The following is a 26956-nucleotide window of genomic DNA, read 5'->3' on the forward strand; positions in this document are numbered from 1 at the left end:
CATACTAATAGAATGCATGTAAATACATTGTCTTAATCGTTACAGAATGATCATATTTTTTTATCTAGAAAATTCATGTTGGATCATAATTTCTTTTTTCTAGTAAGACCTTTGATATTAGGGCAAAAATCATATTCTTGATAATTTTTGTATTGATTTCCTGTAAAATTATCAAAAAAATCCTTAAGATCAATTTGATATCTTGTTTTAGAAACAACACTGCATAAGATATTTAGGTTTTTCAGAGAATGTATTTTTAACATGTGTATTTTGTCTTACTGTACTGGCAGAGTTTTTATTGTCAAAACAAGTGAAACAATCTACTAGTGCTGAAGAAGTAATCCAAAGTATTTAGAATATGTTACTGACCTTGAGTAATCTAACGAAATACGTTACAAATTACATTTTACAGCATGTATTCTGTAACCTGTAGTGTCAAAAGTAACCCTTCCAACCCTGTATGTATATATATATATATATATATATATATATATATATACACACAGTTGTGCTCAAAAGTTTGCATACCCTTGGAGAATTGCTAATATATGTTCCATTTTTAAAGAAAACATGAGTGAGCAGGCAAAACACATTTCTTTTATTTCTTGTGGGATTCATATTCAACTGTAGGTTATAACAGAATGGCACAATCATAAAACAAAACATGGCAACAAAGAAAAAAATGAAATGACCCCTGTTCAAAAGTCTGTATACCCTTAGTTCTTAATACTGTGTATTGCCACCTTTAGCATCAATGACAGCATGCAGTCTTTTGTAATAGCTGTCTATGAGGCCCCAAATTCTTGCAGATGGTAAAGCTGCCCATTCGTCTTGGCAAAATGCCTCCAGGTCATGCAAAGTCTTTGGTCATCTTGAATGTTTGAGATCTCCCCGGAGTGGCTCGATGATATTAAGGTCAGGAGACTGTGATGGCCACTCCAGAACCTTCACCTTTTTCTGCTCTAACCACTGGAGGGTCAACTTGGCCTTGTGCTTAGGGTCATTTTCATGCTGGAATGTTCAAAAGTGTCCCATGCGCAGCTGTCGGGCAGAAGAATGCAAATTGCCTGCCAGTATTTTCTGATAACATGCTGCATTCATCTTGCCATCAATTTTCACAAGATTCCCCGTGCCTTTAGAGCTCACACCCCCCAAAACATCAGTGAACCACCACCATGCTTCACAGTGGGGATGGTATTCTTTTCACTATAGGCCTTGTTGACCCCTCTCCAAACATAGCGCTTACGGTTGTGACCATAAAGCTCTATTTTGGTCACGTCACTCCAAATTACAGTGTGTGAAGTGTGTCAAGGTGTTGCTGGGCATATTGTAACCAAGCTTTTTTGTGGCATTGACACAGTAAAGGCTTCTTTTTGGCAACTCGACCATGCAGCTCATTTTTGTTCAAGTATCGTTGTATTGTGCTCCTTGAAACAACCACACCGTCTTTTTCCAGAGTGGCCTGCATTTCTCCTGAGGTTACCTGTGGGTTTTTCTTTGAATCCCGAACAATTCTTCTGGCAGTTGTGGTTGAAATCTTTCTTGGTCTACCTGTCCTTGGCTTGGTGTCAAGAGATCCCCTAATTTTCCACTTCTTAATAAGTGATTGAACAGTACTGACTGGCATTTTCAAGGCTTTGGATATATTGTTATATCCTTTTCCATCTTTATAAAGATCCATTACCTTGTTACGCAGGTCTTTTGATAGTTCTTTTCTGCTCCCCATGGCTCAGTATCTAGCCGGCTCAGTGCATCCACGTGAGAGCTAACAAACTCATTGACTATTTATACACAGACAATAACTGCAATTTAAAAAGCCATAGGTGTGGGAAATTTACCTTTAATTGCCATTTAAACCCGTGTGTGTCATCTTATGTGTCTGTAACAAGGCCAAACATTCAAGGGAATGTAAACTTTTGATCAGGGCCATTTGGGTGATTTCTGTTATCATTATGATTTAAAAAGGAGCCAAACAACTGTGTGATAATAAATGGCTTCATATGATCACTATCATTAAATAAAAGACATTTTTTTTTTTTTTTGCATGATCAGTCATATTTTCAAAATCAATGCCACAATTTCACAATTTCTGCCAGGGTATGCAAACTTTTGAGCACAACTGTATATATATATACTGATTTATGTGATTTTATCTAATGGGATGTAAAGTTTTAAAGTGAGATGAATCAATTAATACCATAAAAAAGACTGCTTGTATTTGCTCATATTAGTGCTGTTGTTTTCCTGCAAAACATGATGCCATTTCCTGAAGGACGGTTTCATTAAGGAAACTGGCTTTTGCTCTTTAAAGGGATATTACTTAAGACTCTATTTTGAGGAAGACTAACACGAGTGATATTGGGAACACAGAAATCAAATTAAATTAAATCAATTAAAAAATCAATTCTTCTTTCTGAAGAAAACATATTTCTCAATAATTGCCAGTTTTTCATATTGGAAGTTAGTAAAAAGATAGTGAGCTTAAATGGCAACAAACACTCAAAATAGTGGTAAAAATATTCAAAATTCACCCTATATTCAATGAATTGTGATAAAACTAATAAGATTCTAATTTTTTAAATTTTAGATGAGTTTTTAATTTTATCCCATAAATTAAGACATGGATTAGTTGGACATGAAAATGTACTGTAATGTCCCATAAGACATCTCAGCTCATACAATATCTCTAAATCTGGTCCAAAAAACTCCCCAAACTCGCCAATTTCTCATTTTAGTTTCTCGCATTCAGAAAATCTTTTGTGCAACAGCTTTGAATTAATGCACATGTTGTCACTTTTTCTGTTTGTTTAAAGTGAACTGAAATTAATGTGGCAGGGGTTTCATAGCAATGTCATAGCAATGACCTGGTAACCACCCATGATACCCTACAACCACACAGCAACATGCTTAAACCATTCAAACACATTAGTAACTATATGGCAATGCCCTGCCAACCACCAAGAACACCTTAGTAACTGCATAGCAACCTGGTTAAACCATTCAACCACGTTAGCAACCTCATAGCAATGCCCTGACAACCACCAACAACACCCTGTAACCACACAGCAATATGCTAAAACCAATCAATAGACTAAGCAACCATATACAGTAGCAATGCCCTGACAACCATCCACAACTGGAGGTCCCCAGATATATTGGTTTTACCAATTAAAATTTTATTCCTCAGTGGCCGGTGCTGGAGTGTTCTACAGTATAATAGCGCCCTCTAGAGGTTAAATAAAAACAATCACTGACTCTGCCTTGAGTTTGTTGTGTGCCATGTGACTAAAACTTGCAGACACTTCACAGAGAAAAGCCAAGGTATGTATACAGTACAGGTTATTATTACAGTATAGTCATTGTACAATAAATCATTAATTTAAGACAATCACAGATGGTTTGATAATTAATTTATTAATGACTAATTGCTGCACTGGAGAACTGCATTGCAGACAAGGTGTGGTTGAAATGGTTATGTTACAAAGTCATGGATGGAAACTGCTTACCTTTCATTTTAATATGCAATTTTGAATAAAACATTATAATAAAATAAAGTCACTTCTGAATGTGTGCAGATCCAATGGCATCCAATTTGTCACAGTCAGGCTATAAACATGAGTGCTCTGAAAAGGTTTTGTTGCTAAGTAGATTAATGAATCAGTAGTTAATCAATTGCTGTTTTTGCATTTGCTTGGCTGATCACTTGCTTCAGATCACAGTGCATTGCGTAAATCCAATCGCACACGAACAGCCTGTTTTCCATTTTATCAGTTTTTTGACTATAAAGTTTTCCAGTTTTTTCTCCATTTTGACAAAATAAACTTCTGTTCAAGCTTCCTATGTTATGACATAGTTATGTGCAAAATAAATGAAAGCACATGGGAAAATATATTAATCTGAAAACTGAAATATAAATCTGGTATTCATGAAGGAGCACATTGACAATATATCCAATGTGTTCCCATGAAGGCACATAATATAGGCATATTATATACAGTATACAATTCTATTCTAAAATTCCACTTAAAATAATAGACTGGAGTTGATTTTATTTCTATCCCTTTTTCTCTCTCCCTTTCTTGTACATCATTCATATGATTATATAATAATCATATAATTTTTTGCATGTGTAACGTTTGGAAGGAAGTCCCGAGAGCTGGATCTAGGTGTGGTGAAACAGTATTTAATAAAATAAACAAGTACATAATAATGGGGTAAACAAAGGAACAAAAGAAACATCCACGATGGGAACTGGTCAATAAACAGAAGGTCAAAACACATAACAACTGACAAAGAACAAGCAAACAACAGGGCATTATATACACAATGGATAATGACTTAATGGAAGACAGGTGAAATCAATCAAGGACAGCTGGCAGTGATGAGGGCACGGAATTATGGGAAATGTAGTCCGGGAGGATCAGATGACGAGAGAAACACAAGGCAAACAAGAGTGAATCATGACAGCATGACAATAAAATTTAATATATATTCTCAATTGTGCTGAAGCATACAGTAGCTATTTGTCTTTGTAAGGCAGTATGTTATGTGATTGTTGAACAAACACATTTGACCTGTAATATTTTAATTAATATTTTCATTCAAAGGGTTTGAAGATGGCACCAGTGCAGGAGTACTTTATTGAAGTATAGCCAGTAAAAGCACAATGTCACATCTGTTATAAAATAATCAGCATGGGGGCATGACCATTTTGTAATAAACGTAGCATTATTTTTCATTGAGTGAAAAATGTACATTCATATTAAAGATTTTTAAAACTAACAGCTATTGACCTGTTTTAGTTATCGGTATCGTAAAAACCCACTAGCCCACAACACCATATAACCGCATAGCAACACGCTAAAACCATTCCAACACCTTTCCATCATCTTGGTCACAGTATAGACTACATTCTCACTAAATGGAATACATAGACCATAAATTAATACCAACTTAAGTCTTCATCAGCCAAATAAAAAGAACAAAAATGAAAATCATAAAAGTGAATCTTACAGTTCATACCCAGTCCTTTTCTTTAAACATTTCCCACCAACATCTACTCAGTTTACTAACATTAAACAAGACTTATCCTACACATAGATAACTAATATTGGCATTATATTCATGCTGTTTAGCCAGAGGGGAACTGGCTCCTCCAGTGAGCCTGGTTTCTCCCAAGGTTAATTTTCATCTTATGGAGTTTTGTGTTCCTTCCCACAGTCGCCTTTGGCTTGCTCACTGGGGGCCTAAAGACAAATATATATATTTTTAAGGCATGATTTACAATTAATTTTTTTATTTTTATTTTTTATTTTAACTGCTCAGTTAAGACTTTAAGACATCACAGCATAATTTACTGTTAAAGCATGATTTTCTGTACAGCTGCATTGAAACGATGTGTCTTGTTAAAAGCACTATACAAATAAAACTGACTTGACTTAGTAAAAGCATATAAATGCCCTGATAACCACCCATGACACCCTATAACCACCTAAAAACACCCTAGCAACCACCACAACACCTTCGCAATCTCATAGCAATGCCCTGGCAACCACCCACAACACCCAGTAACCACATAGCAAAATACTTAAACCACTCAAACACCTTAGCAACACCCTAGCAACCACCACAACAGCTTTGCAACTGCATATTAACATGCTAAAACCACAACACCATAGCAACCGCATACCAATGCCCTGACTACTACCCACACCACAACACCTTAGCAACTGCACAGGAACATACTACTAAAACCATTCAAATACCTTAGCAACTGCATAGCAAAGCCCTTAAAACCTCCCACAACACCCTGTAACCACATAGCAACACACTAAAATCATTTAACCAACTAGCCAACTATCAATACCCCAGCAACCACCACAACACCATAGCAACTGCATACCAATGCCCTGGCTACCACCCACACCACAACACCTTAGCAACTGCATAGGAACATACTACTAAAACCATTCAAATACCTTAGCAACTGCTTAGCAAAGCCCTGAAAACCACCCACAACACCCTATAACCACATAGCAACACACTAAACTAATTTAAACACTGTAGCAGCCAACAAGCAACACCCTAGCAACCACCACAACACCTTAGTAACTGCATAGCCACACACTAAATCCAAACACCTCAGGTACATTTTTGCAATTTCATAGCAACGCTCTGGCAATCACCCGCAAATCCCTACAACCGCGTCACATTCGCAACAAGCTAAAACCATTCAAACACCTTAGCAATCACATAGCAATTCCTTGACAACCACCCATAATGCATTGTGACACTGAGTTTTCCATGGGCAAGCACCAGTCATTTAGTATCTGTCCATATCTTGGTTCTTAACTTGTCATTGTGTGTTTGCAACTTTTGTAAAATAAGAATGTTTATTTTATTTTAATTTTTACTCTCTAAATTATAAATAAGCATTTGGACCAACAAACAACATTACAAAACAAGCTATCTTTAATATACACAGACAATAACATGAGCAGTGCAGCAATACTACAACAAAAACAAACTAAAGTTCTCTTTTGATACTGTGTCAAGTCAAACTGTCTGGGTCTCTACTAGCAGCAAATGTGAGTACAAACAATACAGCATCCTCTTGTTTAAAGGAAGCACTAGCATACAGCCAATCAGAGGGGCGTGTGTGTGTGCTTCACATGGGGAAGTGGTTGCAGCAACTTCCTCTCACTCAGTGTTGAAAGCATCTAAGTTTGCAGCAGGAAACAGATGACACATATTATATCTCTGCAACTATCACAACACCTTTTTTCTTTTTCTTTTTTTTTTTTTACTTGGAACATATTCAGTATATGGAACATATATTTCAAAATACTAAATTGTTTTCATATATGTAACCTGTTTCCCCAAATACTAGAAAATTTTACATATGAACATACCTGTGGCATAGGGGGCGTGGTCATGTGTCTGTCTGTGAAAGAGGGAGAGCGGTAAGGCTTGTCACCTGGGGCCGGTTGCACCAGCTATACGTAAGTTACAACTTAGCCTAGTTGTGGGGTAAATGGGCACTAAGTCACAATTTATGCACCACTAAATATTTGAGCATTGCACCATTAAATTTATGTAGGACGTAACCTTACGTATAAACTAAATATATACAGCAGCCTCCGACCAGGAGAAATGGATGGAATAAAAAAACAGACTGATAATTTATGACATCAATGAGCTCATGTTTTGCATGACAGGCATCAATCATTTTGACATACAATATGATGTTGACATTTACACTCGTTTACATTTACGAGAGGGAAAACAAAAATGTACTTTTAAGCGGCTCTTCAGTATGAAACCGATCTAACGGTGCAGTTTTCAGGGTGTGTCACCCGGTGTCAAGTTTCAACACATTCAAAATATATATAGGATATTAAAATGAATAAATGTCTATATTTCCAGCTTGTTGTATTAGTATTTATTTATCACCCCTTATTTATTTTAGATACAGTTCCTATATATTGTTATTTACACAGGGCAAATATACTATTTATCAAATCTGCTTTAATTATGAATCGTATTTTAATGGGGATATAAATTATTACAGCTGACAGTTACATGCACAATCAAGGTTTGACCATCAACCGTAACAAGATCCAATTGAAATTCATGGCTGTTTAACACTGTGTACAAATTTTAAGGCTGTTTATTGGTTACAGGTAAACGTCATATTTTGTGACAACACATTACTTACAGGAGAGCTTATGACCTACTAGTTAAGTCTTGCCTTAAGAACAGGTGGTGCAACCAAACTGAGCACTGACTTAGTTACAAACTAACTAGTAGTTACTAAGCCCGGAGTGTGAACTTTACATCTCAACTTAAATGAGACCTTACGCACAGCTGGTGCAACCCTACCCTGGGCTGTAATTACTCTAAAACCTGTCTCTCATTATAGTGAAGGTTGAGGGAAACCTGATAAGGCATGCCAGAGCGTCAGAGTGGAGAGAGAGACCAGTGAAAGTTGGCTGCATGTGCCTTTACAGTTTGAAACCTCAATGACTCATTTTGGCCACCAAGAGCCCTTTTTGTATAAATTCTGTGTGACGCTGAAAGAGTACTAAACATACTCACATTGACTGTTTGCTGTCTCCTGACCCCTCCATTACCCACGAACTCAGAAACTATCACAGTGGTGCCGAAACCCAGGTTACGAGCCTTAGCGCTCTCCCTCTCCCACAGACAGACACATGACCACGCCCCCCATGCCACAATACAGTATATGCTTAAATATATGAACTATAGTTTTACATAATTTCTGAATAGTTTATCAATAAAAGCAAAGATATTGTGGTAGATTTATGCTACATAGATGCATCACCAAAGAAATGTTAGTGGTTTTTGTGTTGGCACCTTGTTTAAAAACAACTCTTTATATATCTGACCAGTTTTTGGTGAGAAGGTCAGACACAGTTAAAAAAAAAAAAAAAAAAAAGAATTCTATAGTGTGCAATATCCCTCTCTTTGTAACTTAAAGAATTATTTATTTTTTGTTTTGCTTAGTATTATGGCAACTACAATATTCTGTATCAAGAGCATCTTTGAAGGATTTCAGGTCTGGAAAATAAATGAGTTCAAAATTTCCATTTGTTTCACAATTGCACGTTCTGAATTAAATATTGAGGAAGTAATTTAGTCACACTGTAAAAAATTGTGACTAAAGTTTTAAATTTGCATAATGAAAGCATTTTCATGAAAGCTTTCTCTTACAAATGAAAGCCAGCAAGAATCAGATTTGAACAAGACTTTTGGCCCATTCTAATTTAAACTCATTTTAAACAGACTAAATATTTATGATGCTATATATTTGTGATGCTAAATTCTAGATGCTAGTAATGATCACAGGACTGAATGCTGTGGTATTTCAACAACTTTAACAACTGTTGGTCAAATCAGAGAAAATAAACAAAACTGCAAACAAATCTCCCTGGATTTTGCAGCATTCCATGATCAGGGAAAAATTAAAGTCACTGCTATTCTACGGTGTTCTGAATATTTGCCAAAACTTTGCTACGTGGTTGCGAAGGTGTTCTGAGTTTTTAGTGCTTTGCTATGCAATTTCATGGGCATTGTAAGTGGTTGCTAATTTGTTCTGGTTGCTTGCTAGGTGGTTGCTATGTGGTTGCTAAAGTGTTGTGGGTGGTTGCAGGGCCATTGGTGGTTGCTTACTGGCCCAAGTCCAAAGAGCCCACCCCTAGTCATGGCTCAGGACCCTCCTCACAATTTGAGGTGTCATTCACACAGCACAACTCTTAAAAAAAACAGAGAGTTCTGACAAACTCCAGTGGCAAAATTGCTGCAAATTTGGCACGCATTACCTTCACATGCAAATGAGCTTTGCGACAAACTCTTCATTTTTGCCACAGGTTTTCCATGGAAGTGTTTGCCAGCAGGGGCAAATTGTCCATTGTCGCCAAATGCTTGTTGCAGGTTCACCTCTGCTGGTGAACTTATGGCAATATTTGCGGTAATTTACTCATTTGTGTGTGAAAATAATGAATGGCAAATTTGTCGCAAGTTTGCCAGAACTCTAGATTTTTGTAAGAGATATTGTGCAAGACAAGTTACACGCAGAATTTTAAAGGCCGAAACATACTCAAGTACGCAAGTACATGAACGCTGACACTTCAAACTACGCAAGCTAGATTTTACGCATTGTTGCATTCCAAAATGTGTCAGACCATATTTCATAACACAACATAAGCATTACATTCTCAGAATTGCCACAAGGGGAACAATATCAGACATTAGTTGAACTGTTTCAACAGTGAGTTCCCTATCTGTCACTCACTCGACGTTGTGTTGATGTAGTGACACTAGGGGTCACTATTGGGAGCCCGAAACACCTATGATCTTTTGAAAAAAGGCTAATGGGAATTGGCAAGTGGAATTTGCATGCAACTCCCCCAGACATGGGTATAAAAGGAGCTGGTATGCAACCACTCATTCAGATTTTCTCTTCGGAGCCGAGCGGTTGCATTCAGTGCACTGAATACAATTCCCCTAGAAAACTCACCTCGCTAAAGACTGCTGGATTTGACGGCGCATTTCAGCGGCTTCTCCCCCTCTGTGCCTGTGCAGAGCAGAGAACGCCCCTGGGCGCTTCGGCAGAGCAAAAAAAGAGTATATTCTGAAAAGAGTATATTTTCTATTCATAAAAGAGTGGCACACACGGAACGTCTTTTCAAAGATGCCTTTCTGTTTGTGTGTTATTCCTGGTTGTGGTCGCTATCTCTCCGCTTCTGATGGCCACGATCACTGTCTTACGTGTGTGGGCGCTGCCCACGCGGAGACATCGTTTGTGGATGGATCATTTCCTCATTGCGAGAACATGACCATGGCAATGCTGTGGTCACGGCTTGCATCTGTAAGAAAGGAAGCCACCCCAGCGGCTCCCCGCCTCGGTCCTTCTACCTATGGGTATGAGGCCGTGCCGGTTAGCACTGGGGGCGATTTGGGGACCTCAATGGGACCACCTCTGCCGGGTATCCCCCCACGGACCTCCCATTCCCCAGCACGCCCGGACGAGATCGCCGGCTCATCTCAGGGTAGGTTCGACATCTCGTCTGGTGCCCCGGAAGATGATGAGTTATCAAGCGCAGCATCGGAGAGCGGGTTCGTCCGGTCTGACGCCGAGGCTTCGGCTGGGCTTCCTCCTTTAGAAACAGTAGCCCAGTCTCAGGCCGATGCTGAAATGATGGACATGCTTTCACAGCCGCACCTCGCCCCTGTTCCTTTCTTCCAGGAAGTGCATGAGGAGCTGACAAGGTCGTGGGAGGCACCTTTTACTACCCGGTCCCGATCATTCAGCTCCCCCCCTCTCGCTACCCTTGATGGTGGAGTGGCCAGGGGTATTTGGTGATCCCCAGGTGGAAAAGGCGCTTGTGGTGCACTTGTGTCCACAGAGCACCGCCACCTGGCGTGGGCACCCGAAGCTCCCGTCCAAGGCCTGTAGGTTTATGTCGTCTCTGATGGCTAAGGCCTACAGTGCCGCTGGACAAGCCGCCTCCGCCCTGCACGCCATGGCTCTCCTGCAATTACACCAAGCCAAGGTGCTAAAAGAACTGCACGAGGGTAGTTCTGACCCGGGATTGATGCAGGAACTGTGCTCGGCGACCAACCTCGCTCTCCGGGCAGTGAAGGTCATGGTCTCTCGGGCAGACGATGTCCACTCTCATGGTCCAGGAGCGCCACCTCTCGCTCAACTTGGTAGAGATGCGAGAGGCTGACAAAGCATGGTTCCTTGACACCCCCATCTCCCAGGTTGGCCTGTTTGGCGACACCGTTGAGGACTTTGCCCAGCAGTTCTCGATGGTGAAGAAGCAGACGAAGGCTATAAAGCACATCCTGCCCCGTCACGGTTCAAGATCCCGCACCCTGTCTGCTCGTTGCCAAGAGCGTCTCCCTGCAGCAACATCTCCGGCTCCGCCGCAGCCTGTCCCTGTGGCCCGGCCCCAGCGTGCAGCCCATCACAGGAAGCAGACACCCCCCATCTCACGGCTGGCTGCCAAGAACCCGAAGAAGGCTTCAAAGCGCCCCTGAGACAGGTGACCCAGGGGCAAGGAGACCCATCTCTCTGGAGCTGGTGCAGAGACCACTCCATCCCCCAGTGGAAGGCCGGGAGGAGAATATTTTGTTTCTTTTTCACTGCATGCCCCAGAGGCTGCGGTACCCAAAGGTTCAGCAAAAGAGCAGTTTCCTTGTTTCCTGGGTCACATGTCCGGTGTGCATGGCCATCGTCATGACCGCCGTCCACCATTCCTTTTAGGCAGGGTTGGCATTCCAGCGGCTGACCCCCCGCCCCTGGGCGCCCAGCTGTGGCATGAATACCCCCACACGGCATTAGTGCCGATGGACCTCAGGGACGAGACTCCTCCCCCCTCCTCGGCCAATCTCATGGTGGACGGCAGGAGCCAGTTAAGTGCTTTGATGTCCCTCGACTCAGCACGGCCACGGGGCTCGAGTCCCTTCGACATGGCACCTCGAGCTCCACCCCGCCGCGAGGCCCCACCCGCCAGTAAGTCCGACACGTTTATCCCCTTGGTCCCCCTCGCCCGGAGTTTGGACACGTGACTTGTGCTTTCCAACCCGTCACGATGGCTGAACCGGACCATCCAACTCGGCTACGCGATTCAGTTCGCCAGGCGCCTGCCCAGGTTCAGCGGCATCCGCTTCACCTTGGTGAAGGGCAAGAACGCCGCTACCTTGCGTGTGGAGATCGCGACCCTCCTGAGCAAGGGCGTGATAGAGCCTGTCCCTCCAGCCGAGATGAGGAAAGGGTTCTACAGCCCTGTAAGGTGGGTTACAACCAATCTTGGACCTGCGAGTACTGAACCAGGCCTTGCACAGACTCCCGTTCAAGATGCTGATGCAAAAACGCATTCTAGCGAGCTTCCGACATCTAGATTGGTTCGCGGCAGTAGACCTGAAGGACGCGTACTTCCACGTCTCGGTCCTACCTCGACACAGACCCTTCCTGCGGTTTGCCTTCAAGGGCCAGGCGTACCAGTACAAGGTCCTCCCCTTTGGCCTGTCCTTGTCCCCTCATGTCTTCACGAAGGTTGCGGAGGCAGCCCTTGCCCCGCTAAGGGAAGTGGGCATCTGCATTCTCAACTATCTCAACGACTGTCTGATCTTAGCTCACTCTCGAGAGTTGCTATATGCACACAGGGACCTCGTGCTTTGACACCTCAGCCGACTGGGGCTTCGGGTCAATTGGGAAAAGAGCAAGCTCTCCCGGTGCGAGCTTTATGCATCTATTTGTATTGCACGCAGAGCTTTAGAAGCTCCGAGCAGCTCTTTGTATGCTTTGGTGGACAGCGGAAAGGAAGCGCTGTCTCCAAACAGAGGTTCACCCACTGGGTCATTGATCCAGATCAAGCTTAGGATGTGCCACCCCCTGCGGGGTTACGAGCCCACTCTACCAGGAGTGTGGCGGCCTCCTGGGCCTTGGCCAGTGGCGCCTCTTTGGCAGACATCTGCAGAGCAGCGGGCTGGGCAACACCTTTGCGAGGTTCTTCAATCTCCGGGTTGAGTAGGTTTCGTCCCATGTTGTGGCAGGCACAAGCAGGTAAGTTCCGGGACAGCTGGCCGGGTGTACCGCTTGTGCATAGCACCTTTCCCCTCCCTTGAGGGGAAGATGTGCACTCTTGACTCCCAGCTGCTGGCTCAGTAAGTGCACTGGTAAGGCTCTGTACTGAGATAGGTGCTCCGCATGCAGTGGTTCCCCATAGGTAACCCCATGTGTTTTATCTTCCATAAAATCGTTTCCCTCTTGGTAAACTACATCTTCCTTGAGCAGATGGCCCTCTGCTCCAGTCGCCATGCTTTGTAGAAACTCCTCCCCCTTTGGGTAGGACCTACCATGGGACCTCTCCACATGACATACTTCCGACAAGGCTCGGTAAAGACCATGTGACGTATTTCCACTCAAAATACCCCCCCCCCCACCTTCTCTGGGCAGGGTGTGGTCTCCACGGTGTTTTCCCCAACGTGGACACTCATGGATCCCAGTCTTTTAACAAAATTCCGCTCTTTTTGGGGAGAAAAAGAGGGGAAAGAGGCCCTGTCCCTATTTGTTGAGCAGACAACTTGTTCCTGAAGGACCGTTTGATGCTCATAGCAGCGTTGGGGGAGGTTATGTGACAGCCTGATGCGCTGGCTATGAGGCACACAAAAGTCTGCCCGTCTCGCATCACTAGTCCTCGTAACACGGTTCAGCTAGTTGTAGCATTCTGTATAGGGACCCTTAGTGTCACTACATCGACACAACGTTGAGTTAGTGACAGATAGGGAACATCATGGTTACTTTCGTAACCTCTGTTCCCTGATGGAGTGAATAAGACATTGTGTCCCTCTTGCCACAACGCTGAACTACCCGCTGAAATGGCCCGGACCTTATCTCGGCTCCTCAGCACAAAACCTGAATGAGTGGTTGCATACCAGCTCCTTTTATACCCGTATGTCCAGGGGAGTGGCATGCAAATTCCACTCGCCAATTCTCATTGGCCTTTTTTCAAAAAATCAGAGGTGTTTCGGGCTCCCAAGAGTGACCCCTAGTGTCAATACATCGACACAATGTCTCGTTCCCTCCATCAGGGAACGGAGGTTATGAAAGTATCCATGACGTTTTCTTCATGACAATTACTGTCATGGCGGAGCAGCAGTTTGAAGAGAATATTGCTGAGCAAGTAAGTTAAAGTCAATATATACATAGCAACTTACCTAAATTGTAAAAAAAAAAAAAAAAATAAGAAGATAAAAAAAGATCTAGTTGGATGGTAAAGACTTTTGAACAAAACTCTGTTGCCTCCTTAAGTACTGATTTTTGTCACCGCTTCCTCAACCGGACAGCGCTTTGACAATGCATTGGCCTGGTCTAATACTTTATCCTTATGAATAAGAATGAGCAATAGTAATAGTGATTTTGCCTTTGCAGTTAGAGTTGAACAATGAACTTTTGGTCAGTTCATATTTAAAAAGAATGTATTTGTCATTAGGCCTTTAAATGTCATTGGTGATGCTTCAGTCTAAATTGACCACAATATTGAACATTATGGCATTTCAACCACTTTTAACAATTCATCAAAGATTAGCTTAATCCTGAAGATTAAGACATAGAAGAAGAAAAAATCCAGAAAAGAATAAAATAATATGTTAAAAGCTGATTTTCACAGTTCTTTGAGTCTGTAGCCTAGCCGCTAGAATGTTGTTGCAGTAATGCTTTTAAACGTCGCTCAGATGCTATCATTCCTTGGTAGTTATTTCAGTCTGAAGAAAACAGTCATTACAGGTCCAGACAGATTGTTGACTTTGGGGGAACCTTATAGAAAATCAGTCTCCTGCTTGTTGCTTCATCAAACACTTGAACTGTGTTTTTAGCTCAGCTGGTGTGTCTTTCTGTGAGTTTTGTCACAGTGCTGGTTATGCTTGAAATACTAAACCTCTTAATCATAAAAGAGTATGGCCTAAGAGGACAAAAATGCTTCCTTCTTGGATTTGTTGAGGCAAAAACTTTGCGTATGCAGGAGTTCACATCCATTGTTTCCACTTCCATTGAGTTTTGGAGGTGGGATCACTTTCTGTAGATGTTACTGATTGTCAAACCCCTACAGAACCTTCACAAGCATTGAGAAACCATGAGGTTCTGCCAAGCCCATGCCAAGACAACCAGTGACCACTGCACAAATTATTTGTATTTGTTATGTGAAGGATAACACACAGTCAGTTGGTCATTATCGCAAAGTGGAGGGATCTTGCATCACCATGAAGGGGTTTATTTTGTGATAATGACCGGCTGACTGTACACAATCCTGCTTATTACAATGCTACCTATCAAATAAAGAAATAAACTGACAGGAAAAAATTATCGGAGTTGAAATTATTTTATTATTTTGGAAAATGCAAAGCAGGGACTGATACAAGAGAAATGACACACGGTTATATACTGTAAGACAACGATTGCCTGGGACAATGTTCAGTTATACAGTATAGAGGTCATAATACATAAATATCTGACCACAGAATGCAACAATGGACCAATCAGAATCATGTATTTCAGACATCCCTACAGTGCATCTGGAAAGTATTCACAGCACTTCACTTTTTCCACATTTTGTTATGTTGCAGCCTTATTCCAAAATGGATTAAATTCATTATTTTCCTCAAAATTCTACAAACAATACCCCATAATGACAATGTGAAAGAAGTTTGTTTGAAATCTTTGCAAATTTATTAAAAATAAAAAATGAAAAAAAAATCACATGTACATAAGTATTCACAGCCTTTGCTCAATACTTTGTTGAAGCACCTTTGGCACCAATTACAGCCTCAAGTCTTTTTTGTGTATGATGCTACAAGCTTGGCACACCTATTTTTGGGCAGTTTCTCCCATTCTTGTTTGCAGGACCTCTCAAGCTCCATCAGGTTGGATGGGGAGCGTCAGTGCACAGCCATTTTCAGATCTCTCCAGAGATGTTCAATCAGGTTCAAGTCTGGGCTCTGGCTGGGCCACTCAAGGACATTCACAGAGTTGTCCCGGAGCCACTCCTTTGTTATCTTGGCTGTGTGTTTAGGGTCGTTGTCCTGTTGGAAAATGAACCTTCGCCCCAGTCTGAGGTCCAGAGCGCTCTGGAGCAGGTTTTCATCAAGGATGTCTCTGTACATTGCTGCATTCATCTTTCCCTCGATCCTGACTAGTCTCCCAGTTCCTGCCGCTGAAAAACATCCCCACAGCATGATGCTGCCACCACCATGCTTCACTGTAGGGATGATATTGGCCAGGTGATGAGCGGTACCTGGTTTCCTCCAGACATGACGCTCGTCATTCAGGCCAAAGAGTTCAATCTTTGTTTCTCATGGTCTGAGAGTCCTTCAGGTGCCTTTTGGTAAACTCCAGGTGGGCTGTCATGTGCCTTTTACTGAGGAGAGACTTCCGTCTGGCCACTCTACCATACAGGCCTGATTGGTGGAGTGCTGCAGAGATGGTTGTTCTTCTGGAAGTTTCTCCTCTCTCCACAGAGAAATGCTGGAGCTCTGTCAGAGTGACCATCGGGTTCTTGGTCACCTTCCTGACTAAGGCCCTTCTCCCCCGATAGCTCAGTTTGGACGGGCGGCCAGCTCTAGGAAGAGTCCTGGTGGTTCCAAACTTCTTCCATTTATGGATGATGGAGGCCACTGTGCTAATTGGGACCTTCAATGCTGCAGACATTTTTCTGTACCCTTCCCCATATCTGTGCCTGGATACAATCCTGTCTCGGAGGTCTACAGACAATTCCTTGGACTTCATGGCTTGGTTTGTGCTCTGACATGCACTGTTAACTGTGGGACCTTATATAGACAGGTGTGTGCCAAATCATGTCCAATCAACTGAATTTACCACAGGTGGACTCCAATCAAGTTGTAGAAACATCTCAAGGATGAACAGTGGAAACAGGATGCACCTGAGCTCAATTTTGAGAGTCATGGCAAAGGCTGTGAATACTTATGTACATGTGATTTTTTTTTTCTGTTTTTTATTTTTTATAAATTTGCAAAGATTTCAAACAAACTTCTTTCACGTTGTCATTATGGGGTATTGTTTGTAGAATTTTGAGGAAAATAATGAATTTAATCCATTGTGGAATAAGGCTGTAACATAACAAAATGTGGAAAAAGTGAAACGCTGTGAATACTTTCCAGATGCACTGTATAATATGTTTTTTTTTTTTTTTTTCAAGAAAATGTTCTGGATCTATTTTACTCTAAAATCAAAGAAAGCAATAAGAAATTACATCTTACATATAGCAAATGAATCCTATTTTTAAGGCCATTTTTTTTCTCCCCAATTTGGAATGCCCAATTCCCAATGCACTCTATTTTTAAGGCCATTAAGATTTTTTACATTGTGTCATTATTTTCATATCATTTATGCACATTTCCCTATCTGTCACTCACTCGATGTTGGTGTCGATGTAGTGACACTAGGGGTCACTCTTGGGAGCCCGAGACACCTCTGGTCTTTGATAAAAGGCCAATGAAAATTGGCGAGTGGTATTTGCATGCCACTCCCCCGGACATACGGGTATAAAAGGAGCTGGTATGCAACCACTCATTCAGATTTTCTCTTTGGAGCCGAACGGTCATGCTCATTGAGCTGAATAGAGCTGTTCATTCACCTCTGCTAGATCTGATGGCGCATTTCAGCGGCTTCTCCCTCCTCTGCACTGGAGCACTGCAGAGAACGCCCCTGGGCGCTTCGGCAGAAAAACTAGAGAGTATATTTTCTGAAAGAGCGTTTTTCCCCTCTAAAAGAGTATATTTCTCTAAAAGAGCGCACACACGGAACGTCTTTTTAAAGACGCGTCTTTCTAAAGATGCCTTTCCGATTGTGTGTTATTCCTGGTTGCGGTTGTTTTCTCTCAACTTCGGATGGTCATGATTGCTGTCCTTCATGTCTGGGCGCGACCCACATGGAGGCAGCGTTTAACATGACCATGGCAACATTGCGGTCGCAGCTTGCTTTCGTAAGCACGCTCGTCTGCCCCAATCGGGCTTCCGGATGAGTTCGCCGGCTTGTCGCACGGCGAGTCTGGCTTCTTGTTCAGGGCCCGCGAAGATGATGAGCTCTCGAGCGCAGCATCGGAGAGCGGGCTTGTCCAGTCGGATGCAGAAGCCTCAGCTGGACTTCCCCCTTCGGGGATGGTCGCCCAGTAACAGGCCGATACCGAAATAATGGACATGCTTTCCCGGAACCCTCCACTCTCCCCTGAACCCTCGCGGCTTGATGATTGGTTTCTGGGTTCGCGGGGCCGCTCAAAACATCCGCGCCCCACTCCAGTGCCATTCTTCCCGGAGGTGCATGAGGAGCTGACGAAGTCATGGGAGGCACCTTTTACTGCCCGGCCCCGACTCTCACTACCCTCAGTTCCCCCGCTCTCACTACCCTCGATGGCGGGGCGGCCAGGGGCTATATGGCGATTCCCCCGGTGGATAAGGCGCTCGCGGTGCACTTATGCCCACAGAGTGCCGCCACCTGGCATGGATGCCCTAAGCTTCCGTCCAAGCCCTGTAGGCTCACGTCATCCCTGATGGCTAAGGCCTACAGTGCTGCTGGACAAGCCGTCTCTGCCCTGCATGCCATGGCTCTCCTGCAGGTCCACCAAGCCAAAGCACTGAAAGAACTGCACGAGGGTAGTTCCGCCCCAGATTTGATGCAGGAACTGCGCTCGGCGACTGCCCTCGCCCTCCGGGTGACGAAGGTCACGGCGCGGTCTCTCGGGTGGACGATGGCCACACTAGTGGTCCAGGAGCGCCACCTGTGGCTCAACCTGGTCGAGATGGGCGATGCCGACAAGACACGGTTCCTTGCTGCCCCCATTTCCCAGGCGGGCCAATTTGGCGACACCGTTGAGGACTTTGCCCAGCAGTTCTGGACGGTAAAGCAGCAGACGGAAGCAATCAAAGCCGGCACCGAAGAACCCACGGATGTCCTCGAAGCGCCCCTGAGACGGGCAACCCAGGGACGAGGGAACCCACTCACGTGGAGCTGGTAGAAAGACCACTCCATCCCCCGGTGGAGGGCCGGGTGGAAAATCTTTTGTTGCCTTTTTGTTTGATTTCACCGCACGCCCAAGTGGCTGCGGTACCCAACAGTTCAGCAAAAGAGTGGCTTCCTTCCTCCCTGGGTCACATACCCGGTGTGTACGGTCGTCACCACGACTACTGTCCACGGGCTTTTTCTTGCAGGATTGGCGCTCCAGCAGTGCCCTTTCCACCCCTGAGCACCCAGCTGTGGCACACAGCCACCCCCGATGTGGCAGCCTCCACGGGTTACGAGGACAGGCCTCTTCCTCCCCCGTCTCAGGCTGTTCCGGGGGTGATCACAAGGAGCCAGGTAAGTACTTCGATGTCCCTAGACTCAGCACGGCCACGACGTGCTGTGGCACCTCGCGCTCCACCCCGCCGCGAGGCCCCACCTGCCAGTACGTCCGACGATGTTGTCCCCTTGGTCCCCCTCACACGGAATTTGGATGCATGGCTTGCGCTTTCCAATCCAGCGCGGTGACTGGTCCGGACCGTCCGACTCGGCTACACGATTCAGTTCGCCAGGCGCCCGCCCAGGTTCAGCGGTATTCACTTCACCTTGGTCAAGGGCGAAAACGCTGTCACCCTGCGCGCGGAGATCGCTACCCTCCTACGGAAGGGTGTGATAGAACCTGTCCCTCCAGCTGAGATGAAGAAAGGGTTTTACAGCCCCAACTTCATCGTACCGAAAAAAGACGGTGGGTTGCGGCCAATCTTGGACCTGCGAGTACTGAACCGGGCTTTACACAGACTCCTGTTCAAGATGCTGACACAAAGACGCATTCTAGCGAGCGTCCGGCATCAAGATTGGTTCGTGGCGGTAGACCTGAAGGATGCGTTCTTCACGTCTCGATCCTTCCTCGACACAGACCCTTCCTGCGGTTTGTGTTCGAGGGTCAGGCGTATCAGTACAAAGTCCTCCCTTTCGGCCTGTCCCTGTCTCCTCGCGTCTTTACGAAGATCGCAGAGGCTGCCCTTGCCCCGTTAAGGGAGGTGGGCATTCGCATTCTCAACTATCTCGACGACTGGCTAATCTTAGCTCACTCTCGAGATGTGTTATGCGCACACAGGGACCTGGTGCTCTCATACCTCAGCCGACTAGGGCTTCGGGTCAACTGGGAAAAGAGCAAGCTCCTCCCGGTTCAGAGCATCTCTTTTCTCGGTTTGGAGTTGGACTCAGTCTCCTTGACGGCGTGCCTTATGAACGAGCATGCCCAGTCAGTGCTGGCCTGTTTGAAGGCATTCAAACAGAAAACAGCGGTTCCACTGAAACTTTTTCAGAGGCTCCTGGGGCATATGGCATCCTCGGCGGTGGCCACCCCGCTCGGGTTGATGCATATGAGGCCGCTTCAGCACTGGCTCCAGACTCGAGTCCCGAGACGGGCATGGTGCCACGGGACACACCGCATGGCCATTACGTCGGTCTGTCACCGTCTTTTCAGCCCTTGGACCGACCTCTCATTTCTACGAGCAGGTGTTCCCCTAGAACTGGTCTCCAGGCGCATCGTGGTCACGACAGATGCCTCCAAAACGGGCTGGGGCGCTGTTAGCAATGGGCACACAGCCGCCGGCCTCTGGACGGGTCCGCGACTGCGTTGGCACATCAACTGCCTCGAGTTACTGGCAATTCTGCTCGCCCTGCAGAGGTTACGGCCGTTGATCCAGGGCAAGCATGTGCTAGTTCAAACGGACAGCATGGCAGCGGTAGCATATGTCAACCGCCAAGGTGGTCTGCGCTCTCACTGTTTATCACAACTCGCCCGCCGTTAATTCCCAGTAGTGTTCAAAAAATTTGTTCCCTGGTTGACTTCCTCCGAGCCCTGTGGCATTCGAGTTTTCGGAGAGACTCACTGCCGGCCCAGTACACGCGCTAACTAAGAGCCCTGTTCTGGGGTAGGTGCTCCGCATGTGGTGGTTCCCTGTAAGGCTAAACCCCATGCGATCTATATCTTCCGCTAGTTCGTTTCCCTGCTGGCAATCTGCATCTTCCTTGGGCAAAGCCCGTCTCCATGTTTGTAGTAACTCCCCCATTGGGCAGGATCTACCTTGAAGGCTCTCCACATGGTTGGAAAGACCATGTGACGTATTTTTCCACTTAAATATCCCCCCCTCTCTTGGGGTGAGGTGTGGTCTCCGTGGTGTCCTCCCCTTGGGAGGGACACCCCCCGACTAGACCTGGCGGCCCAGTCGGATAATCCCCCTTCTTTTTTAGGGAGTGGAAAACGAGAAGGGGAAAAGAGGCTACGACTGGGTTAAGCCTGTCTCTATCTTTGGGTAGTCGATTTGTCCCCAAAAAGGGCCGTTCGACACTCGTAACTGTGTTGGGGGAAGTTACGTGTCAACCTGGTGTGCTGGCTATGAGGCACACAGCAAGTCTGCCCACCACACACCGCCAGTTCACGTAACACCGTTCAGCCTTGTGGTGTTTTGTATAGGGACCCCTAGAGTCACTACATCGACACCAACGTCGAGTGAGTGACAGATAGGGAACGTCATGGTTACTGGTGTAACCTCCGTTCCCTGATGGAGGGAACGAGACGTTGGTCCCTCCTGCCTCAACGCTGAACTACCCACTGAAATGGCCGGACCTTATATCGGCTCCTCAGCGTAAAACCTGAATGAGTGGTTGCATACCAGCTCCTTTTATACCCGTATGTCCAGGGGAGTGGCATGCAAATACCACTTGCCAATTTTCATTGGCCTTTTATAAAAGATCAGAGGTGTCTCGGGCTCCCAAGAGTGACCCCTAGTGTCACTACATCGACACCAACGTCTCGTACCCTCCATCAGGGAACAGAGGTTACACCAGTAACCATGACGTTTTCTCCCCAGTTCTCATTACCATGTGCAAAAATAACACATTGTTTAAACTGTAAAGTATTTATACATCATAGTACTTGCTTAATACTGCCTTTCTCTTATGCCGATTTTAAATTATAAAAACAAAAATGATTGTACAATAACATCTTTTAACTGCAATAAAGTAAAAGACATGTCTATGTTGCGGTAATAAGAATCATCATTGAGAACAATAGAAAAAGTAAAAGTGAGTGAAATGGTGTCGTAATCAGTCAGAAGTTTTTTTTTTTTTTTTTTTTTTATTAGATGGAGGTTTTAATGAGTAAAATGTACCTCCCTACCCTAAACCTAACCGATAGTGTCCTAAGAGCAAATGCGAAATGAAAAGCATATTTTCTGAAGCAACGACATAATTTTGTGACACTTCAGTGACACTTTCATCTCACGTGTCAACTCACATTCTTGGCTGGGCTCAAACCACAGTCTTCAAGTCTAAAGTCCAGCACTCTATCAGGGGAGCGGCCAAGCAAGTTAATCATGTTGGAATAAGTGTTAATGTAGGTCAGTCTGTAATAAAAGTGTTAAAATGTGTTGTTTTTTAAATGATGTGTTATAGTAAAAGTGTTTTGATATCATAACATAGCAGTGTGTGAGTAATAGTGCAAAAAACAAGTGATTATAAAGTCATAATCAGCCACTGTAGTCGTGATTTGTGTGAAAGTGAATAAAGCACACAGTTGTTGTAGCTCTTCTAGAGTTAATTTCACCAGGAAACTGTGGTGAAACGTAGAATGCGGCACGTAAAAGTCAGTTTGTTGAGATATATTAATGTTCGTGATGTCACAATGCAAAAATGTAAATGGTTCGAAATGTAGACATCATAGGATTTTATACTTTATTTTATTATTATTATTATTTGTTTTTTGTATTGATCTGGGGTTAAACATGACCAGGACATTTCCTTGACAGGTTTCGTGAGAATCACCCACATGTGTCATTTCCAAATGCTTTTTACTTTTTTCTACTTTTTTAGGTATAAAGTTACCTAGGCCATAATTACCTACTTTCCTATCAACACTCTACTGTATTAGAAAATATACAGTAGTCAAAAATCCAAAAAATACAATTAAAAACTTATAAACTAACTTATAAATTATAAATATCACTGATAAATAAGTTGATATAATAATTCCTTTTTGGGCAAAACAACCTGTGCATCACTTAAAACTTTTGTGGATTAAATGCTTGTTATATTTTTTTGTTGTTAATCATAAATGAAAGTATAATTAAACTATCGCCAGCTTTCAAACTGGTTGAAAACTAGCCAGTAGTGTCTAATTTATTCAGTGATAATATCAGTGCTTATATGAGCTGTGTGTTGCGTCATTTGTTGTGTTACTGTGCTTGCCTAATAAAGTGTGTATACACCATTACATCCGTTCAGACAACACCATTAATCCGCATTTCTGCATTTCTGCAGAATGAAGGGAAAACTTATTCCTAAGGCATTACAAATCAGTATCCATCCCCATTAAGACAACATCCACCACCAAATCTATCCATTTCATATTAATGTCTCTTGATTCAAAAACACAATGTAGTGACGCTAACATATCAGTACAGATGAATACAGGTACAACATCCTGACATGGTGTTTACTTCTGTTTCTCATGAAAAGCAATCAATAAAGTCAGTCAAATTAACAATTAATGAAATTATTAAGTAAAACTCTGGAGGTATATGCCTTAGACATAATAATACCACAAAATACTTATTTTCACACTGTACTGATACTTATAATCACACTGTTTGTTTGAGGAGAAACATCACTTACCTTTTTTTTTTTTTAAAAAAGGTCCAAGGTTTAATTACTAGGTGATCGCGTCATAAATATTTTTATGTAAAATGCCTCTTTCCTGTCTAACGGTGGACACCACCCAACCCACATGTAGCAGGGTGCTGCGCTGTAATGCTGAGCATTTGTCACTAACAGTTCGCTTACTTCCTGCCTGATGCGGAAGTTCAGGTCTCAACCTGTTCTGTGCATTCCACAGCTGACAATGAAAGCATGCAGTGCTCAAGTGCACAACTGAGATTGAACATATATGACACGCCAACCCAGGATAGTTGATTATTTCTCCTTTGAATAAATATTGGTCAATGATTAGTAATGTCTGTTAATGTATCATCGATGGTACATGCTTCAAATCAGAATGAAAGTAAAAGTTAAAAGCATTTTACAAAGCTGGGCTGTTTTTAGAGCAAATTGATGCCTTTCTTGTGAAAACAATTGGCAGAAAGAATATGAAAATCATTAATGTTGAGATGGGGGATAAAGAGTGACAGGATATTTGACTGTTTGGAGGCAATCAGTCACACATCAAACCTACCAATGGACTCTGCTGATTTGGTTTTGGTTTATATGTTGCATAAGGTTGTAACCAGGGCCATTTTTAAGCATATGGGGGCCCTAAATGAACCCCCAACTAACTAACTGTTGCCATTTAAGTTGCATGTTTCATGACAACAAACAAATTCCATCTAGCCAGGTAGCTAGCTTTCATTCATGCTGCCTTCACGTGCTATTGGAATTATCGTAAATACGAGTTTCCCGCACAGAAGTTGCACAAGTCGTAATTACAACTGGGAAACTTTGAGATAATTTTGATACCTAAGTTTCCGAGATGGGAGGAGTCCTAAACTTTAAATAATGCGGAGAAGGGTACAGTGTCTGTACTGAATGACAGGTTTTGTTCATTTTTCTAAATGCGGCTAATTGTTGGTGCTTGCCGTTTTGGCCATATATCAGCAACCATGTTGTAGATTTTAACACCATGAAAAAATTATCGTCAGTAAGCTAACTGAGTAATATGTGTTATGATGTCAAAACAAAAGTTCCTCAAGAAATATACATGAATGAACATGGCGTCGTGTTTCCTGTCCTTTCTGACAACGCACTCTCAATTACCACTTCAGAAGTGGGAAGTAGGATAATTACGATAGCACATGAAGGCAACATCATTCCTTACCAGTGGTCTGGCTGCGTTTCTCCTCCTCTTCCTTTGTTTTTTTTTGTAGGTGCAATTCAGAGGATGAAAAACCCTTTGAGCATGCGTGTGCCTGTCACATCTAGCTACAATGCTCTCCTTGCAGTTACATTCTCCCTTCCCTCTCGGGCCACAAGGGGGACCCCAATAACTGTCTAATTGAGTCATCACAGCTGCCTGAGTCTTGCAGCTTTTAGTATAAATAATTAAAAAGAATAATAATAGAAAAAGACCTTGCTTTGTAGGCACCAAACTGTACATTATATTGCTTATTACACAGCTTCTTGACAAATATATACATAAATGGACATGAAATATTCATTTGTGTTATAATAAAGAAAGAGACTGCAGAGTGATATGAGACATGAAACGAACACATTGTTTGCCTGGAAGTGAGACAGCTGTCAAGTATACAGTTTTGCAAGTGCATTTGCATGGTGAAAAATAACTAAATTGCATGTGACCAACACTTTTAAAATGTGTTTTTTTTTTTTTTGCAACATGCAGTAATCAGTAAATTATGCAATAGTTATTCACGTTGTCTGATTAGCAATGTAATCAAAAATCTAACCTTGTAATCCTTAAAAAGTACCCATAATCTGATGAGGCATATTTTAAAATAAAATGAAAAATGTACATTATCCATTACATAATCCAGATTACATGTAGCATAATCCATTACAACCAAACACCGTTTACACTGACAAGATACAGAACATACACTTTTTAATCACACATATTTTATGATCATACACATTTTGGTGACCCATTTTAAAGTATGTGCTGTACTTAGTCATTTTAATGATATTTTCAGAAATCATGTACATTTACACAAGTTTAATTCTACTTTGTACTGACATTGGTAACTGAAACTGTTGATTTCCTGAAACAGGATATTCGATGAGAGGAAAAAAAAAAAAAAAATGTTGGACAGGACTTGATTTTATCTGGAATTGATTAAATTGTGAAAAGTGTGCATTTCATACCAGACGTTGTGAGTTTGCAGTATATTGTAAACGCCACTACTCCACAAGTTATTACAATTTACTGAAAGATTATGATGTTTCAAACATTAGTTTTCTTTGGCATAACATGCATTAGTCATTCACAAGACCACGAATGTCCACTATGAGAGAAATAGGGTCAATTCTGAAAATGAAAACATGAAAACAATGATGACAGTTACAGTGTTGAATATGTTAATCCAGTGCAATTCAGCAAGTACTGTATGCACATTTAATATCTGTTCATTTCTGTAATGTGTGGAACTGATGGAGATATCTGTCTGCCAAAGGCATGGACATTTTCAGCTGTTGAGCTCTGGCTTAAATCTCTGTCATTTCCTTTAGAATAAACTGTTCTTACTGATTGTGTGACTCCAATCACAAAGGCACACATGTTCATCTAACAGACAATATCCTCTCTGATACAATCACTGAATATGTTTATAAGCAGACTTTTACCAAAACAGCTTTAGAAGTGAGCACATTTGGCACAAAGTGAAGGCTTAGCTCATATCAGGGTCACGGCCTGGTCTGACGATGAACAGGCATTCAGCTCTTCTCAAAGAAAATACATTCTGTCTCAATTGGCTCAAAAGCCCATATGGTGAGGTGTGAGGGGATACAGTCTTTAAAAACCATTAGTGCACAGGTGACTCATTATTCTGGTTTTACACGGGTCTGAACTACACAAGACTGTCAAACACTTTGGCCTTTCATGGCAGCCATTAAAATGGAAAAAACAGCTTTTCACAGCTTAAACCATAATTTTAGCCTAATTAAAATGTCTTAGCCAATCAAACATGTTATTCCTTTTACCCTGTGTGTGTGTGTGTGTGTTTTCTTTCCCCATAAGCAATTTTTGTTCAAATATATACCTTACAAAACTTTGTTAGATGTCTTGCTAAACAAGACATAATATCTTGTAATTTTTCTTCTAAATTGTAAGCATAAATGTGTCTTATTTCAGGGATATTTAGATTTTTCATTACTTAAATAATAACAATTTATGGTCCGTTGGTT

General features: G+C 42.9%; 1 protein-coding gene across 1 annotated transcript in view; it reads right to left on the reverse strand.

Moving 5' to 3' along the window:
- Positions 1-23882, reverse strand: part of LOC127434242 (amyloid beta A4 precursor protein-binding family B member 1-interacting protein-like) — a 68058-nt gene extending 44176 nt beyond the window's left edge. Inside the window, exon 1 of the mRNA XM_051686831.1 lies at positions 23720-23882. The gene's annotated coding sequence lies outside the window, so the exon portion shown is untranslated. The remainder of the gene's footprint in view (positions 1-23719) is intronic.
- Positions 23883-26956: the final 3074 nt, after the last annotated feature.

Source organism: Myxocyprinus asiaticus, chromosome 44, assembly GCF_019703515.2.
Source record: "Myxocyprinus asiaticus isolate MX2 ecotype Aquarium Trade chromosome 44, UBuf_Myxa_2, whole genome shotgun sequence".
NCBI classification, from domain to species: domain Eukaryota; kingdom Metazoa; phylum Chordata; class Actinopteri; order Cypriniformes; family Catostomidae; genus Myxocyprinus; species Myxocyprinus asiaticus.